The 15,469-nt window shown below is 38.5% G+C and overlaps 1 long non-coding RNA gene across 2 annotated transcripts; it reads right to left on the bottom strand.

Annotated features, from left to right (window-relative positions):
• Positions 1–517: 517 nt before the first annotated feature.
• Positions 518–2,375, bottom strand: LOC118566289. 2 transcript variants are annotated; one of them, XR_004932927.1, is made up of 4 exons: positions 2,355–2,375; positions 1,115–1,222; positions 757–989; positions 518–663 (listed from the first exon to the last, which is right to left on the bottom strand). It is a non-coding gene; the product is annotated as an uncharacterized LOC118566289 (long non-coding RNA). The 2 variants fall into 2 exon arrangements; XR_004932926.1 differs by lacking the exon at positions 2,355–2,375 and having other exon boundaries at positions 1,115–1,650.
• Positions 2,376–15,469: the final 13,094 nt, after the last annotated feature.

The following is a 15,469-nucleotide window of genomic DNA, read 5'->3' as shown; positions in this document are numbered from 1 at the left end:
GCGATCTGCGGTATCTGCCTGCTGTTTGAGACGATACAGAGAGGGTGATCTGGGGCTGACGTGTCCACATTACAAAGGAATCATGATGCACAAAGCTGCCGGTGATCCCGCCTGGGTTACAAAGCAGAAAATATATGTTGATTCTGATATATGATAATATATAACAGGACCAATTCTGTCCACCATTTGACTCTGCAGCGCCAGGTTGTGGCTTCACTGAGTCAGGGCCTTGAGCCAGCAGGTCAAATTGATCAGAGTCTGGTCTGCTTGGCTCCACAAAAACCTTCCTACACCGCCAGGGATGAGGAGGGTGAAAAATCCTCCAACTCAACAGACCGAAACGTGGCGTAACTACCAGCATAACTCTGCTCACTCTCCATGATTCAGTACAGCAAATCAAGCAGCCTGTCTCACTCTCATATATATATATATATATATATATATATATATATATATATATATATATATATATATATATATATATATATATATATATAAATAAATATGCCACAAACTGTTGGGGTACGGCATATGGTAAGCCCACCTTGCAACAGTCCGACTCCACCTTCTTGCAGCAGATGTCAGGTTTGTCCTTCCCAACATTTAGCGTACCCTGGCCCGTGTGACAATCACATCTTGAGCACGAAGCAGCACCCTCATCATCTGAAAAATACAAACATGAAAGCATTAATGATTAAAAAATACTCTCACAAGCGGATCCAACTTAAATATCAATTTTCTGTAGAAAAGACAAACCTCATTCCCAGAGTTTGGATACTGGTCCTGCAATGTGCTCACACGCTCTTGCAGCTGATTGTCATCTAAGGCAGACAGTCTTCCTCTTATGTGTAAGTCCACCAGCTTTGATTTGTTGTTCAAAAACGACGAGGAACATCCCATCATTTTTGCCTTTTTTTTGATTGTATGTCCTTGCTTCATAAGGACGTCTATGTGCTCTCTGGTAACAATAGATGGTCTGCCACTCCGCCCTAGGAAAACAAATGTTAAGTATTACATTTTATACAGAAGACAACCCAATCTTTAACAGCAAAAAAATAAAATAGAAATCAATTAATAAAAAAAAAGAAAAGAAATTTTGTTTGTGAGGACTTACCTGAACTAACCCGCCTTATGAAGAAACGACGATCCTCGGTTCGATGGAAATGAGCTATTGCTAGCACTCCAACCTCAGTCAAACTGCTTTACTGTTCATTGTAGGTTTCTGTAGACAATAAATGTTCAATTCTGTGAAGGTTTCTTACACAACTTTCTATTGAACGTCGCTCTCTGTCGCTACACATTCCCTGGCTAAGGGCTCGCTCAGTTTCATGCCCTTTTCTTGCAATTCTGTCAATTACTACCAACGCAAATTGACGGACAGAAAGCGGAATTTACAAAGTTGGATGTCTTACATATTGGTTTCAAAACTTTTGATCATTGATTTTTGATATCTGAAATAAAAACTATGACCGGTAAAAAATGGATTATGGAGATCCAGGATTAGTTTTCAGACATCCAGAAAGTTTATTTTAGATAGGAAGAAAGTTATTTTAGATATCCGAAAGTAAAATCCCACTACACATAAATGGGAAAAGTGATGTAATTTCTACTATAAATAATTATATTTAAGATATCTAAAGTTTCCACTTTAGATAGCAAGAATTCTGTTGAAGATATCTGAAATACACATTAAGTCAAGACTTTAGCACTGCAAAAAGGGAACTAAAAGTGGGTAAAACTTTCTTGAAATCAGTGTATTCTTCCTTGATTTGAGCAGCTAAATAAGACTATTTGCCAATGGAATGAGTATTCTTACCCCTAAAAGAAGGTTATTAGCTATTCTGCACTTGAAATAAGATGATGTAGATGAACTGTTATTATTTTAAGTGCAAAAATCTTATTCCGTATTTGAGATGTCTGAAATTCATATTCAGTCAAGCTAATAAATGTTAAAACGGCCTGCCATACCCTGCACAGTACATGGCACTTGGCCGACACCGGACCCAGCGGTAAATGTATGGGGGGAGGGGGGAGAGAGACGCATGCACCTCGACTAACAGCAGCTTAAGCAGCCTATATCCCGCTCTCAAGATAAAAGCATCTACTAAACAGGCAGCGCTGTGGCTACTTTACTCAACACAGTAGCTCTTTAGCACATAGCAAGCTGCTGCGTGGGGGCCATAGGTTCGCCCACTTTGCTTGCCTGTCTGAAAATATTTAGACATCTAACCTCACACCATTACAAACATTCCTCAACGTGAACAAAGTTAGTAAGCGTACAATTTATTGTAAATATCAACAGAATAGGCTAATAACATGACAACAATTATTTTCAACCTGTTTTATCTACTTACCGACAACTTCACCGGTGTTCCCTCTTGCTGGTAAAAAGCTGTCTGGCCTGGGGAGTGCCGAACAAGACTTCTTTGTCAGAAAGACGTCGTTGGTGTAGACACTTGTCAATCAAACATGTCTGACCAATAGAGAAGCACCCGCCCACCACGGTACGTTTGTTCCAAAATGATTCAATCGAAAAAATTTGAACTTCAAAACTTTTTGAGCTTCAAAATAAAAAGTGATTCAAACGAAAAAATCTGAACTTCAAAACTTTTTTCACTTAAAAAAAAATGATTCAATCAAAAAAAATTGAACTTTAAAACTTTTTTCTCTTCAAAAAAAAAAAAAGTTATTTAATCAAAAAATGTTGAACTTCAAATTTTTTTTTTCTTCAAAAAAAAAAAAAAAAAACAACGAAAAAACACATTCTCTTCAATACCTTTTTATTGACGTGAGAGAGACATAGGATTACCCTTCTGTCACTTTTTAATCCGATTTTGATGGATTAAAAAGGGGCGGGGCGATTAAAAAGGGGCGGGGCTTATTTTTTAATTGACCTTTAGATGACGTAATAATTAAACGATATAAAATTTATATTAAACGATATCAAATTTATATTAAACGATATAAAGTTTATATTAAGCGATATAAAATTTATATTAATCGATATAAAGATTTATTCTTATCTTAAGCAATAATTAATCGATATAAAATTTATATTAAATGATATAAAATTTATATTAAATGATATCAAATTTATATTAATCGATATAAAATTTATATTAATTGATATCAAATTTATGTCAAAATTTAATTAATCCATCAACTTGCCGGAAGTCCCGCCTCCATTACCATTAATCGGATAAATAATCCATCAACTTGCCGGATGTCCCGCCTCCATTTCCAGTCCCCCTGCCGGAAGTCCCGCCTATATGACATTATTAATATAAACCATTAATTTTACTATATTGATTATTTAATTCATTTATACAAATTGATCGAGTTGATGGCCCCATCCCCCACTTCCGGATTTCACACCCATCCCCCACCCATTTCCGGCCCCATCCCCCACTTCCGGATTTCACACCCATCCCCCACCCATTTCCGGACCCATCCCCCACTTCCGAAATTCACACCCCTCCCCCACTTCCAGAAAGCAGAAGTCCCGCCCACCCCCTCACCCCGCCCCTGACCGCTTCTCTCATTGTATAAGGCCCTTTCTCAAGCCTCGATAGCGATTGAATCCTTTTCAACATGGCGTCCGAAACAACCAAGCTCCAATCTATTATTTCTGACACACCCGTCACGATCTACAACTATGAGAGCGGTGTCGGCCAAGCTCAGCAGACCCCTCGCAAGGCTACGCTGTCTCTATGCAGAACTCAGATGCCTCCGGCCTTACCTCTGCAAGAAGAATGGTCTTTGGAACCCTATGGAGTTCGCGGTAGATGGGGATACGTCTTCAAGTACGAAACCGGCGATATGTGTCTGTATCAGCTGGATGAAGGAGCCGACAAGCTGCAGACTATCCACTCCTTGTGCATGCTAACCTCAAACGATTGGGCTGTTCTGAGACTCGTCATGCTCCGCAGACTAAACCCTCAAGATTCGAACGCAGCAGACACCGCTGTGAATCAAGAAACTGAGGACGGGATCATGGATTCACCCGCCACTAAGCGCTGCAAGCGGGTGCAGACCCTCCTGAATGAAACTGACACAGATTCAACAAATAAGATCTTGACGGCAACATGGCAATCAAAGACGGGGGTTACCGGCCGATGGTTTTTCCGCGCAAGTCTGAGACAGGCTCAAGATAAAACGGTTATTTTTGTGCTTGACTATTATAATTCAGACTGTGGCGTGTTCAGAACTCTGTTAACCATTCCCTTTGATGCGTGGCGTGACAAGATGGCTGCAATAGGAAATCGGATTTCAACGCTGTTTCACGAATGTCGCAACTGGAGAGACATTTTGGCGGTTAAGAAAGCGCTGGCTTTTTAGACCAGCCCTCTCACAACAGCCGATACCGCCCCTATCACAGTGAACCACACCCCTTCTCAGTATAAAGAAACCTCCGGGACTCTGTGCAACTTCACTGACCAGACTTCTAACATCTGAAACCATGAAGAACTACACGGACAGCAGTGCTCCTACTCCACCGCCGTCTCCTTCAGCCGATTCAACCGCTTCAGCATCACCGCAGCACGGCTCCCCGGACAGCGACAAATTCTTCCCGGGGCCGTACCACCCACCCTCGCCAACCCCTGAACCGTCTTATCCCCAAAGCGACAGCGACAGCGACAGCGAGAGTCTCCTCACATCGCTGCAGAAGCATATCGAGGACTGGGCCAATGCCCGCGGAGGTGTGCAAGTACGTCACGAGTACTTTGTTTTCAGGAATAAGAATTCTGCGCTTCCAGCCAGGCTTCCAGCCATGCCGTCTCTGTCAGAGACCCAGGAGGAAGATTCACAACTTCCCTCCGGCCAAGGAGATGCAGCCTCCCTGGAAGCTTCTCAGCCCGAGGACTCGCAAATTCCCTCCGGGCAACCAGATGGTGAGAGCGGGGCGGATGAAAACGATGGCTGGATTCGCTTCGGCTTCATCAGAGCGGTGAAAACTGTGGTGCACCATCTTTTGAGCGCAGCGATCAACAAGTACATGCGTGATAATTGCTACGGATGCATCAATGATCGTCCAAGTCAGAGAGACCATGAATGTTTCGAGCAGCTTGAGGACGGGTTCTTTGAAAGCAATTACTACCGTGTAATGCCAGTGCTTTGTAACGCACGTTTCATCGGAGCCATTCAACAGTTTTTAGCCGCTCGCAACATCCACCAAGACAACGACACAGTCAACGCCGTCGCACAGGCCTATCTGTACGAATTGACGCTGGTCAAGCAGGTGCATGACCCCATCGACGAGGTGTGTGGTCAGGTCGTTCAAGAAAGCTCTGAATTCAGAGATCAGCTTGAAGCAGCATTGCAGTACTGGAGGGGATGCTGAAATCCAGTGTATGCATGTTTTCTCATGTCTTTCTTCAATATATATTATATGAGTGTTTTTTTACAATGAGTTTGTGACATCGTATTAAATGAATGTAATTTCTTTATATGAAATTAGTATTTTCTACAATTAGCTTGTGATATATAAAATGATTGTTTTCTACAATTAGCTTGTGATATATGAAATCAGTGTTTTCTACAATGAGCTTGTGATATATTAAAGTAATATTTTCTACAATTAGTTTGTGATATATGAAATGATTGTTTTTTTTTTACATTGAGTTTGTGATATATTAAAGTAGTATTTTCTACAATGAGCTTGTGATATATTAAAGTAGTATTTTCTACAATGAGCTTGTGATATATTAAAGTAGTATTTTCTACAATTACTTTATGACATCGTATTAAAATGATTGTTTTCTACAATTAGCTTGTGATATATGAAATGATTGTTTTTTTTACATTGAGTTTGTGATATATGAAAGTAGTGTTTTCTACAATGAGCTTGTGATATATGAAATTAGTGGGGGTTTTTTTACATTGAGTTTGTGATATATGAAAGTAGTGTTTTTTTACAATGAGTTTGTGATATATGAAATGACTGTTGTTAGAATTAACCTGTGATATAATAAATGAATGTTAATAAAATTATATATAAAACCCAACCGCATTCCTTCTACACTTTTCTTTCAACTAGAAAAAAACATCCGTTACGGCCATGACGTGGAAGCTAACATGGCATCACTCATCATTCTTGTTAATGTAACAGTGTTTTGAAACTCCAAATGGCCAGGAGCACCGTGTATTTGTTATATGTTAAGCAGCAAACTTGCAGGCTATACTCTGTCTTTCTGAGTTACCACCCTCCCTTTAGATGGGTGGTGTCTAAACTTTTTCACCCCACGAGGCAAAATGGTCAAATGGAAATTACTCACGGGCTGCAAAATTGTATTTTTTATTTTCAAAATAGTATTTTCTGTTTCGGTTTTATCTGCTGTACAAGAAAACTGAGTTGTACATAATCTGTGTCCATCTACCTCTAGTTTTGAGTTTCGAGCTAAATTTGTGCCATTCTTGAATCGAGGTTGAAGAAAAATTCTTTTCAAATGGCCCCAGGAAATAGTTTAGGCACTCCTGCCTTGGGCCGTTGCCTACTAGGCAATCGAATGGAGGCGGTGTGCACAACTAAGATAACATCCGCAGGTATTATAATCACAACACCTCAGCCGCGCTTCTCCCCTTGTGCCTGTTCTCCGTCTCACTCAGCAGAGTTACAAAAGAGAAGCCGGCATGCAGCTATGTAAAACCCGGTAAAATAAATTAATTAATAACAGCTCATTTTCTATTGTCTCCCTAGAGAGCTTGTCCATAAATTTGGCTTGTTTCTAAAAAATCCCGACTCCATCGTTCCACTTGCAGCGTTACTCTACAAAGAGCAGAATGACATAAGGGAATACTGTTTTGCTCAACATATCTAATGAAAACTTAAGTTTTAAAAGAAAAAATAACTTGATATAAGCAGAGACTGGTGCAAAGTCTTAAAATCAGTATCTCTACATGTGCCATCCCGTCCCACAACCACATTAGGGTATCAGATATTAAACCTTTATTTAGTCTTATTGAAGCACAACTTGTCTTTTACCAGAGAGATGTGAAAGTTGGACGGAGAACATGACAGGACACGTGACAGCTGTGTTTTTAATGTTGATTTCAGAACTCTTCCTGTTGCAGAACATTAGCATTGTTAATTATGAATATAGGTTAAATATATTTCCTTTCATCGCTTGACGTCTGAAAACACTACATATCTGTTTTTTTTTTCTAATACCGACTACTTGTCATTTTTATGCAAATTATGATAATTTTGTTAGTAGTTCATGAGATATTTTAATATAGCAAATACTTCTAAGTATAAACATGTTAAAAGTTGAAGAACTTTTGCAACAGTTTATTTCTTTTCTAAAATGAAAATAAAACTTGGTAGAAACTGTCATGGTTTAGTTTTTGGTCCGGTTTTTTTTCTTCCTGTTTTTTTCAGTTCCTCCTCTCACTCAGCTCACCCTCCAGGTTCGTGCGAGTAATTATATTTCTGATTCATTTTTAGTTGAAAACGGCAACCCTCAGGGGAGCGTCTTTAGTCCAGTTCTATTATGATAAACAATGTTTATAAGAAGGTTAAACCTGACATAGGAAAATCACTTTTTGCAGATGACGGGGCAGATTAGAAAGGATAAAAGTTTTTTAAATTCTTGGGGTTTGATAGTTTGCTTACGTGGAAACTATTCAATACTAAGAAAGTATTTAATATTATGAGGTGTTTAACAGGAGGTGTATGGGGAGCTGATCGTATGGCGTTAAAAAAATGTATATATTGCATTAGTTAGATCAGTTCTAGATTACGGTTGTATAGTTTTTGATTCAGCCGCTAGTTCATCTTTAAAAAGGTTGGACATAAGGGTTAGGGTTAGTAAAATCAACTCCAATATCGGCGCTTCAGGTGGAGGTTGGAGAAATGCCATTAAGTCTTAGAAGGAAAAAGTTGAGGGTAAATTATTGGACAAATTTCCAAAGTCAAAAAGAAACACATCTAACAAAAATAATACAAATTGAAAGTAGTAAAATTAAAAAGGAGGTATTTAGTAAGGGAGTTATTCAGATAGTTGAGGAGTTAGGAATCAATAATTGGGCCGTTAGTCTAACTGCCTTAATGCCAGCTATACCATCATGGTTACTACCTCAATCTAGTGTTGATCCTTCTTTTTTTATAAAAGATTAGTTAAAGCAATAACATGTTTAGTATAAAAGCTTATGTGAACATTTTGATACATGAGAGATATGGGTATTATGTACATGTATTCACGGATGGGTCAAAATATCCAGAGAATGGAAAAACAAGCTGTGCTTTTGACATTCCTGAATTAAAAGTTAAAGTGTTTAAAAGATTAACTGACGGCAATCATGCTAGCATTACAATGGATAGAGGAAGTCAAACCCATGAGAATGTGTTCAAATTCAAGCGCAGCATTGGCTAGTCTCAAAAGTGTGTCATCTAAATGTAGGGAGGATATTATGTTAGAAAGTTTATCATTATACCGAGTACGTAGTCTGGAGATTGATGTTCAGTTTTTATGGATTCCAGCACATAGTGGCATTGAAGGGAATGAGATGACAGATTATTTAGCTAAAGATAAATAAGGTCCTACTTATGATCCTACATACGAAGCAAAATTAAGGTACAGTGGCAAAAATTATGGGATAATGGAAATAAAGAAAGACATTTACATAAGATACAGCAAAACGTGGAGGAAGAAGAGCCTCTGGGGAAGAGCAGGAGAGAACGGGGGATGTTTAGCAGAATTAGACTAGGCCACACGAGGCTCACTACATATTATTGGGAAGCATCCATAGTTTCAGCATTCCAGAAACTGTGGAACATGTGCTGTTTGAGTGTATTAAATACTCAAATCAAAGAATGGCTCTAAGGAATGGACTGGAACAAGAAGGAATCAAACAACTGAACATTACAAATATCTTCTCAAATGAATACGGAAAGATGGTGCTTAAGATCATGTCATCTTATCTACAACAAACTAGACTAAACCTAAGGATTTAAGGAAAAGTAACTAAAGATCAGGTATGTGGCGATAATGTTCCATTTGATTGCAAGACACCAGTAAAAAAAAAGAAGAAGAAGAAGAAGCAGCTCACCCTCCACTCCCTCAGCAATCTGTCACACCTGTTGGGCACTACTTAGTCAGAACTCCAAGTAAAAGTATAGGTACCTCTCAAAAATATGACTTTGGTAAAAGTCCAAGTCACTGACTGAAATATTACTTGAGTAAAAGTCTCTGAAATGTCTTGTACTTAAGTATGAAAATTACTGTAAAAATAGACATACTCAAGTAATGTAATAAAAAGTATAAGTAAAACAAAGCAAATGCAGTTTGAATGACATTTTTGGTAAACTTTAAAAGTCAAATTCACTTGAAATAATATAAACAGCCAAGTGCAGGAGAAATTTAGACCAAGTTTAGACAGAAAACTGTCTAAAATTTCTTCAAGTAAGGTCAGTGCTATGCGGTTTAAAATTGTACACAACCAAGTGCAGGCAAAATTTAGACCAGGGGGTGTATACTAAGAACACGGTTAATTGATAAACCAGGTCCGGCCAACCTACAGGAAGTGGTAAACCTGCTAATAGATACACCAGCAGTTTAGTTAAGAAAACTCTCTGCTATTAGATGCTTTACCTATACCACAAGGTTAATTTAACCTGCCCTACCACTGAACCAGCTTCTTATCCTGTTGGTGGTGATGAACAAGCCCAGGCAAGTCCCAACTTTGTCGCAGTCAATCAGTAGGTGGGGTCAAAACACTTGCGTGCGTGACTCTTTTTGTAACAAGTAACTAAACCAAACATTGAAAATGTATTGGAGTAAAAGTATGCAATTAAGTTCAGAAATATAGTGAAGTAAAAGTTATCAAAAAATGTTATACTCGAGAAAAGTATAAAGTACTCCAAAATATACTTAAGTACAGTAGTACTATACAACACTGCTGGTTTGTTCCCTGTTTCAGCCGCTGGATTTTCCTGCCGTCCTCTGAGCTTCAATAGGCCTCTGTTAGCTGCTGGATTTCGTGCCTTCATCCGTACCTCAAGTTTTGCTCACTGCTTCATTGCCTCGATCTCCTGCTACCCATGTACTACAGCAACCCTGCATCTCATCTACATTTCTCTTCTCATTCTGATTTCTTCATCCACCAATCATCTCTCTTTTTGTGTGTACATTCATCCAAAGACAAATTTATAACAGAAACAAGTTTGATTTTAGTACGGTGAAAATATTTTAAATAAATGTTGTCAATGCCTAACAGATAAGATAATGAGCAAGGTGGGACAAGAGAAGGTAAAAAAAAACATCCCTGCCATTTTTAACACCAGAAGTAATTTATATACTAGTCATCCGTCTTTGTTTTTCTGTCTTTTGAAAGCTGAACTCTGCCGCTTTTACGAAAGCATTTCTAAGCTTTACCACAGCATAATCTATTGTTTTAATCTTACTGCTGGCTGAATTTTTCTGTTTTATGCAGTGTAACTACAAATACATGCACTACAAATACGCACAGTTTAATTTATATACCATAAACATGTATACGTAAATTTTATAATGTTTCAACTAACTTAAATCAAACTAATCTCTTTGACAAGACATAAACTATTTTGTAAAAGTTAAGATGAACAGGAATGGAAGTTTCTAACCACTTTTCTTTGTGTATATTGTACACAGATGCAACTGACAACACATAAATGTTAACTAGAACAGTCAAAGGCAATTTTAAACAGATGTGTTTTTAATCTTGATTTAAAAGAACTCAGGCTTTCCGCACTTTTACAGTTTTCTGGAAGTTTGTTCCAGATAAGCGGAGCATAGGAACTAAATGCTGCTTCTCCTTGTTTAGTTCTGGTTCTAGGTATGCAGAGAAGGCTGGAGCCAGAAGACCTTAGTGGTCTGGATGGTTGATACACTGATAACAAGTCTGTAATGTATTTAGGTGCTAAGCCATTCAGGGATTTATAGACTAACAGAAGTATTTTAAAGTCTATTCTCTGAGATACAGGGAGCCAGTGTAAGGACTTTAGAACTGGGGTTATGTGCTCTACTTTCTTAGTCTTAGTGAGGACGCGGGCAGCAGCGTTCTGGATCAGCTGCAGCTGTCTGATCCACTTTTTAGGCAGACCTGTGAAAACACCGTTGCAGTAATCAATTCGACTAAATATAAACGCATGGATTAGTTTTTCCAGATCCTGCTGAGACATCAGTCCTTTAATCCTAGAAATGTTCTTCAGGTGATAGAAAGCCGACCTTGTAATTTTCTTTAGATGCTTTTGAAGGTTCAGGTCTGAGTCCATCACTACTCCCAGATTTCAGGCCTGATCTGTGGTTTTTAGCTGAAGCGACTGAAGCTGTGTGTTAACTTTTGATCTTTCCTCTATTGGTCCAAAGATTATTACTTCTGTTTTGTTTTTATTCAACTGAAGAAAATTTTGGCACATCCATGCATTGATTTCTTCTAGGCATTTACTTAGTGCCTGAACTGGTTCATAGTCACCTGGTGACATGGTGATGTAGAGCTGTGTGTCGTCTGCATAGTTATGGTAGCTGATGTTGTTATTTTTTATTATCTGGGCTAGAGGGAGCATGTAGATATTGAAGAGGAGGGGACCCAGAATGGACCCTTGGGGAACCCCACATGTGATTTTTGTCATCTCTGATGTAAAGTTACCTACTGATACAAAAAAGTCCCTGTCCTTTAAGTAGGATTTAAACCAGTGGAGAGCTGTACCAGAGAGGCCGACCCAGTTCTCCAGGCGTTCTAACAGGATGGAGTGATCGACAGTATCAAATGCTGCACTGAGGTCCAATAGAACCAGCACGGTGGTTCTTCCACAGTCTGTATTTATATGGATGTCATTAAACACCTTGATAAGGGCGGTCTCTGTACTGTGGTGAGCACGGAAACCTGACTGGAAAACGTCAAAGCGGCTGGTCGTTGTTAAGAAGGTGTTTAATTGTTGAACTACAACTTTTTCAATGATCTTACTGATAAAGGGGAGGTTTGAGATGGGCCTGTAGTTCTGGAGTAGAAGTTTGTCTAAATTGTTCTTTTTCAGCAGTGGTTTGATAATTGCTGTTTTTAGGCACTGGGGGAAAACACCTAACTGAAGGGACGGGTTTGTTATATGAGTCAAATCAGACGCTATGACAGGTAAAACTTTTTTAAAGAAAGCTGTGGGGAGAACATCAAGGCAGCTTGAGGAGGAACTTAACTGCTGAATTATCTGCTCTAAGCTTTTGGAGTTTATTTGGCAGAATTGGGACATTTGGTCAAAATCAATTCTGGTAGGAGACAACGTTGGTACTGAACTTAGTATGGATGTACAAACAGATCCTCTAATCTTTTGGATTTTTTCAGTAAAGAAGTTAGCAAATTCATTGCAGGCCCTGGTGGAGTGGAGTTCTGAAGCCACGGACACAGGAGGATTTGTTAACCTGTCGACTGTGGCAAATAAGACACGAGCATTATTAATGTTTTTCTTAATGATCTCAGAGAAGAAAGATTCTCTTGCATTTTTCAATTGTAAGTTATATCTGTAAAGTCTCTCTTTATAGACTTCATAGTGAACCTGGAGTCTGTTCTTTCTCCACCTGCGTTCAGCTTTCCGGCATTCCCTTTTTTCACCTCTAACTGCTGGAGCATTTCTCCAAGGAGATTTTTTCTTCCCGGAAAAAACCTTCACTTTAACTGGAGCAATGCAGTCAATGATGTCTGAGACTTTAGACTGAAAGTTATCTACTAGCTCATCTACTGAGTTGCAGCCCATGGTTGAAGTAGCAGAGTAAGCTTGAATAAAAGTTTCTGTGGCATTGTCCTTAAAGGTGCGTTTTCTTACGATGTCCCTTTGGCTAAATGAGTCACTGGTAATGATACATTCAAAGGTAACGGAGAAGTGATCGGATAAGGCAACATCAGTTACATTGACCTTAGAAATGTTTAGACCTTTAGTGATGATCAAGTCTAAAATATGTCCCTGTTTGTGTGTTGGCTGTTTAACATGTTGAGTTAAACCAAAGTTTCTAAGTGTGTCACACAGTTCTTTTGCACTTCTGTCTTCAGGGTTGTCAACGTGAAAGTTGAAGTCTCCCACAATAATTAAACAGTCATAATCAACACATATCACAGACAAGAGGTCACTAAAATCCTTAAAAAAGTTTGATGTGGACTTAGGAGGCCTGTAAACATTCAGAAACATAGTTCGTACCGGGCTCTTTACCTGGAGAGCTAAATGTTCAAAAGAGTCAAATTTTCCCCAAAACACCTTTTTACACTTTAGTGAATCATTAAACAATGTTGCTACTCCTCCACCTTTCCTTTGCTGTCTGCTCTCACAAAGGAAATTGTAGTTTGGAGGTGTTGACTCCATCAGTATAACTGCTTCATTAGATTCATGTAACCATGTTTCCGTTAAAAACATAACATCAAGATTGTTGTCAATAATAAAGTCATTAATTAAAAGAGATTTTCCTGACAGAGATCTAATGTTTAATAAACCCAGTTTATATGATTTGGTGGTTGATGATGTCTCTGTGGCAGGTTGCATCTGACAGTTAATGACTTTTAAGTATTTGTTCCTGTTTATCCTTTTGTTTTTCTTTTTTCTGCCACGTATCATCACAGATATTCCGTAATTCCCGGGAAAAGACCCAAGCTGATTCTGGAAACTGTCATGTCTGATAAACGTGCAGCGAGGGCCTGCTGTGTATCACAGCGAAGTAATCTGAAGGTCTTGAGGACAGGCATGTTCCGTGATACGTAGAGGAGGATCTGGGGCTCTGCGGCCTTTGGAAAACAGGAATGAATGTTCAGCAAATGTTCTTTTTTTTTAATTTTGTTCGAAGGCCTGATGGGCTCCGTACATTACATTTAAGAAAATTGTGATTTTCTTAAATCATTATGGGGGGTAAAGTCTGTGACTCTGTCTTGTGCTTGACGTTGTGCGAGTTTGTTTGCCGGTGGTCAGAGTGACTTAACCAGTGAGATAAGATTGTACGGTACATTTCTGCCATTATTCTTCCTCAAGCCCTGCATAGTGTTATATTTAAAACACATCTGTTTTAAATATCCTCCATATGAAGAAGGTTCTACAAAGATTTCCTTGTAGATGTAATTCATTAGAGGATAGCCGCAATTTTCTTCTTCTAGTATCTGTCCTGATGCATCAATCTGGGCTGAGTCTTTAGTGCTTTTTTTTTTATTCCAATTAAATATTATTTATATAGCGTCAATTCATGAAACATGCCATCTCAAGGCACTTTACAAAGTCAAAATCAATCAGATTATACAGATTGGTCAAAAAATCGGGAACCGGTTGATTGTCTGCATTGTCCGTGGCTTTGCAGCAATCCCTCATACTAAGCAAGCATGAAAGTCTGTCTTGACACTTGCTGCTAAGCACCAGGGCTAATTTGGAGTGACATTAATGGAAGCAGATGGGACTGATTGTTCAGTCGTCAGAGAGGGCAAAGACAAGGATCAATCTCTGCACTCTAGATGCAGATATGTGAAGTTGATTCTCACAAACTGTGTAAGATGTTCCATTACTGTTTTGCGTGTTTTTTCTTTTTTTTTCTGACCAACTACATGGATAGATGCTTGGTGTTGTAAATAAAAGCTAAGCGTAATACATGTATCTAAATGTGAGGCTCTCGCACAAACAATCAAGTTCATTATTTTTTAGTTTGGAAGCAGAATGAACGGCGAGTTGATCCAAGCCCACACCACAATGTGGAATATGTGTATGGAATCGCAGAATTAGACGTGTAAAAATGGAATATGGTAAAACTTTTTTAGATTTTGCCCGTGAAACACAAAAACATTCACAGAGGAAGGGCAGAAAGCCTGTCTGAGCTTACTCAAAGCTGCATGCTGCTGTAACACTAATATCCAAAGCAAAACATTTTATTTATAAAGAGGACAATAAACCTTTCTGTAGGTTTCACGCACATATAAAATATTGGAACAGCAAAGACTACGCTATAGAATTAAGAAATGGGGCATTTTAGTACCACATCCGTCTCCACACAACAGAGCACTAAAACCTTAGGTTTGAAAAACAAGGTGTACTAAACTTTACAAACTGTGTTTCAAAGACTAGACAAAGACAAATCCAACTGTAAAAGCTTTTGAAACTGCACCAGTTTTATAATCGTCTTGTTTTAGAATTTATGGACATATCGATAATAAAACCCAACTTCTGTTCAGCCAGGGTTAACTCAAATGCCAAAAATGTTGTAAAAATTCATAAAGAATATTTGATTCTGTTAAAAAAGAAAGCTCTGTGTTTTAGTATGTAAAGTGTTATATGTGTTATATTAATACACAGAGAGGTAAAATGAGAAGCCCCTGATATCTTACTCGCAGCAGATAACTAAGTTCAGTTTTCATGGAAGTTAACATAATCAACATCTTGGGCCAGCATTATGTCTTTTAAATTGTGTCATTATTGCAGACCCTGTCAAAACATTTAGCTTTTTCATGATCATAGGTCGTGTTAAGTTTTCATATTTAA

This window comes from Fundulus heteroclitus, chromosome 2, assembly GCF_011125445.2.
Source record: "Fundulus heteroclitus isolate FHET01 chromosome 2, MU-UCD_Fhet_4.1, whole genome shotgun sequence".
NCBI classification, from domain to species: domain Eukaryota; kingdom Metazoa; phylum Chordata; class Actinopteri; order Cyprinodontiformes; family Fundulidae; genus Fundulus; species Fundulus heteroclitus.
This window is presented reverse-complemented; position numbering and strand designations above follow the sequence as displayed.